Source organism: Epinephelus lanceolatus, chromosome 11 (assembly GCF_041903045.1).
Source record: "Epinephelus lanceolatus isolate andai-2023 chromosome 11, ASM4190304v1, whole genome shotgun sequence".
NCBI lineage: Eukaryota > Metazoa > Chordata > Actinopteri > Perciformes > Serranidae > Epinephelus > Epinephelus lanceolatus.
In genome coordinates, this window is record NC_135744.1 from 27879444 (window position 1) to 27884251 (window position 4808).

Below are 4808 nucleotides of genomic sequence, written 5' to 3' on the forward strand. Positions count from 1 at the left end.
TGTTTTACAGTCTGTTGTCAAGACCTCTTTCATTATTGTTTGCTGCTAAATCTGAGCTGCTTAGTTGTATCTCAGTTGCGAAATTGGTTAACTAAAGCCACCTGTTGGGACATATTGCCAGAGATGTGGAACTGCATACTTACTCCTAAATCCACCAATAAGTTGTTTTATTGTTGACTTTTTCTAAACAAATATTTTTAAGCTTCTCAAAGATATTCTGGAAAAGGGAAGATGTCCAATTTCCAGGTTTCCCATGAGGGTAGGAAACTAATCACATGGCTTTTAAGATCCTGTACTGAAACCTGTATCATTTCTCTTTTTACCTGCCACAGAGAGGATTAGCATTTTCGCCTCACAGCAAGAGGGTTCCTGTTTCAAACCTGGGGTAGGGGATTAAAACCCTGGGGTGGGGGAGCCATGTCAGCATGGGTTCTCTCCAGGTACTCCAGCTTCCTCCCACAGACACAGACATGCAGATTACATTAAGTGGTGATTCTAATTGTCCGTAGGTGTGAATATGAGTGTGAATGGTTGTCTGTCTCTGTATGTGTCAGCTCTACAATAGTCTGGAGACCTGTCCAGGGTGTATCCCGCCTCTTGCCCAGTGTCAGCTGAGATAGGCTTCAGCTCCCCCACGACCCCGAACAGGATAAGTGGTTAAGGAAAATGAATGAATGAATGAATGAATGAATGAATGTTGCATTACAGTATATAAAAAAATAAACACTCATGTCAAAACATATGTACAGTTGCTTTGCTTCTTTTTATTCATTTCTTTACGTCTCCAATGTACAGTAGTGTTATTGGAAGATAAGATGACAAAAAGGCACAAATTCACAATAAAAGAAAGAAAAACAGGAGACAAGTTAACAGGAGTGAGAGATAGAGAGAGAGTCAGAGAGAGAAAGAGAGAGAAGAGAGTTTTAAAAACAGTTTGGGATTGTGGAATCATTTGGTTTCATATTCTGATTATAAATCGAGGAATCTAACAACAGATATCTATGAGATTGTCTCTGTTAAACCATGTTCTCTCACAGGTTTGTATGGTGTCTTCAGGCTCAGTTTCTGCTTTCAAACAACCACATCGAATTGTCTTTTTTTTCTGTGAAGCTATAACTCCAACCCTCCAGCACCCAGTGCACCTAAATGCAGGATAATTTCCCCTCGATTCCCCATCGCAAACCATGAAAGGGTGAAAATCTTACTTGCACCGAGGCTCCACTTACTGTAGGGCTGACACCATCAGCTAATTATGTGGATCAATGAACTGACCCAAGCTGCCGTTTATATGTTCCTTTTCAGTGAGAGAAGCGAGTGTAGTTCAGAGACTGACAACAGAGGTACAACAACACTCAGAACAAAAATATATATCTATACACTGTCCTGCCAATGAGACGTGGTCCCTGTGAGGGAAGACTGTGAGAAGGAGAGGAAATAGTGAACAGGGTTTTTGCTTCTTTTTTTTCCCTCCAACTACAAATCACATGGCAACTCTTCACTGCTTTGCTGGAGCATCCTAAAATCTGCTGCAACATTATCTATAACATTATGTGAGAATGCATTTTTTTATGTCTACAGCTGACAGTATTCCTCAAAATGTCTTATCAGCACTAAAGTTCAGCAACTATAACTCTACATTTCCTCACGATAATACCTCTGTGAGAGCAACTTGGTCACTGTGGTCTGTGTGATGCTGAATATTTAGCGATGGAATAAGAGGACTGGGTGTCAGGAAGGTGTGCTGTAGGCCTGGCAGGACAGTCTGATCTATATATATGTGTTCATCTACATTAATTTATTTACTATTTACAAGGTCAATACATACAGTACATCCACAAATCTCCATGATTCAGTTGGTAGCCCCACCACAGACAGTGAGTGAGATGCTCGATGGACACAGAGAGAGGTGGAGAGAGGTGGAAGGGTTGGACATCCAGGACCAGCGCTTTCTTTAAATAGGAGGCAACAGAAAATGTCTTATAAAATTAACCTGACATATAGATATACAGGGACATGAAGATGAGGCAATCCTAAACTATTATGCTTGAATGGTTGCCAATAATGCCCTGAGCAGGTTTTAATGGCCCTTTTTATGCCTTTAGTTTCCTTATGGCCAATAAAAGAAATTTGGATTTATTGGCTAATGTGCTTGGGCTTAAGCCAGATCGCATAAATGTATAATGATCGTACAATGGCGTTACTTCAATATTATCCTGTAAAATGATGCATAAAGTCATTTAAATTCTCCATTTCTGTGTGTAAGAGAAACACAAACGTCTGAACAAATTGAACTGATGAACATAGTTTATGTTCCTGCTAGAAATCACCTGAAAGACTTTTAGGAATTAGTTTCATCATCACTCAAATAGCCCTGGAAGACTTGTGTCGGTGCTGCTCTCAAAACAAAATTCACCCCAGTTCTATGAGCAACTTTAACAAGTATATATCAATATAATGGCTATTTATTTAAAGGTGCAGGTGTGTAATGCTTGGCCACATGCTCCAAACTAATGGGGGCAGCATTTCACCTCCAAGACAACTAATAACAAACAGCAGGGCAAGACTATGGATAATTTGACCAAACTGCTGAAACTCTGAGAACCAGTGAAAATAACACTGCAGTCTTTTAATCTTCACATGTGGCAGTTTTAGCAAGATCATAGTCGCAATTAAAACCATAAATTGACGCCATTTGGAATGTTTTCGGTTCAGTTTGTGTGTGTCATTAGTTGCACTGTCTGTGTTTCATGTATCTCTCGGCTTTATGACTTTCTTTGCCCAAAAACATCAGATTGTGGACTTTGGATTCAAACAAACAACAAATGGTTAGCACAGACTTGTAGCAATACCTAGATACCAGATGCCAAGATGGCACCTATTCATTCTAATTCCAGGTGTTCAACGGGCACATACGCCACAAAAAAAAAACAACATTTTAAGCTTCTGGGTTTACTTCCATGGTATGCTAGCCTGGAAATCCAGACCCAAATTGAGAAAGGTCTGGCCATGAGTAATGCAAATGGCCCAACTTGAGGGGCGGCACCAAGCATGCATTTTAAAATATCACTGCACGCAATTGGATAACACTAGGACCAATCAGAACAATACACAGGGTGACGTATCCAGAGCCCTACCAGCGGAGCTAACTGGTAGATTAGACTCTTGCCGTATCCGGTTGGCAAAACAGCAAAAACGTCCTTCTTGCAAAGGAAAGACTCAAGTGCCGTCTTCTGTTCCTCTTTTAGAGAAAAAGCCAAGTCTAACTCGTTCATTGTATCGGGCCAAAGCCGTTTCAAACAACTGGTGTTCATCTGTAGCCATCTTGCAATGTTTACTGACTGATTCCGGACTTCGTCGTCGCAGCGCTGTCGTCATCTGTTTAGCTCGCCTCTGGCCCACGTCTATCAGATACACTGATGTGATTGGTGCAGCTCGGTTTCATGGGCATAGGTAATGAGCATCATTACTGATTGCCAGAGTGACTTGCTGAGCAAATTCAAATTGTGCTCTCGCAAGAACTCTGGATTTCCAGGGTAATGGTATGCAGCAATGTCACAGATTTTTAAATCACTTTTCTTGGCCTCGAGAACATTTTAAAAATATAAAACCTCCATGAATAAAATGACATAATAGAAAGAGTCATGATCAACCTTGTTTGCAGTTCGTGGTGTCCTGTCAACAGCATTACAGACATCCTTTTCATAATGGCAACCTACGAGGTAAAAGTTTTTTGGGCCGCAGGGGATTTTTCTGCCATAATACTGCGAGCTGCCACTGGAAAATGCTGACTGCAAGGTTGAGCAGTATTTCTGGGTGCCTGACAATAAGCCTGCAAGCTAGTTTAGCCTAGCTATCTTAGCTTGGCTGTATACTGCCTGAATCAGCCGACCTAACCACACCAGTGTTGCGGATTCCAGACCCTGGTTTGTTTGTCTGTCTGTCTGTCCATCATGGAAGATGAACTTGACGGAGAGATCAGGAGAGATCACAGGTAAAACAACAAAAACTAATAACGAACTTGATCTCTTTGTCCTCTCATGTTGGACTGATGACAGACTGGACTCTGCAGTGACTCACTATCGGCTCTCGAGGTTCAAACTGGCACGCTCATTTCAGTAGATATCTCTGCAATACAACACATATATATGTCCTTGACAAAAAGTCAGAACTCCTACTTCTTTACATTCTGTTGATGATGTTAGTTCATCTTTTCAATGTTTTAACAAGAATTCTGGCCGTATCTTACACACTGCACCTCTGACTACTGACTTAACTCAAAAGTTTAGCTGTCTTTGTAGCTTGAGTTGCTACACACCAGATAAATCAATAAAATGTGTTAAGATAACAAAATAAAATCAAAAAACAAAATAAAAAGTCCTTTAGCGGAAGTGATATTCAAACTGTTAAACATTTAATCTAATTCTGTGTGTGAATGATTATGCTTTTGTAATTATATAAACTGTGTACACAACATAAATAAATCCTCTTCAGTTTATTGATTGCCCAATTTGAGATTTGAAAACCATCCAGTTTAACGTTAATTACTATGAACTCAATCGTGCAAAAGGTTTGCTTATAGCATCTTAAATGCAGAAAATGTATGTACCTAAAACTGATCAAACCCTTGTACTTTAAGTGCCTTGACAGGAAGGAAAATTATAATTATCTACTTGTCCTGATGGCAGTTTTTTGGCTGTGACACTCTTTTTTTATGATCCAAATGTAGCCTATTACTGTAATTTCAAGCGACCTAAATCATCATTATGATTTTGGTCTTCTGACATTATCTGTTGCTTGCTCTTTAAAGT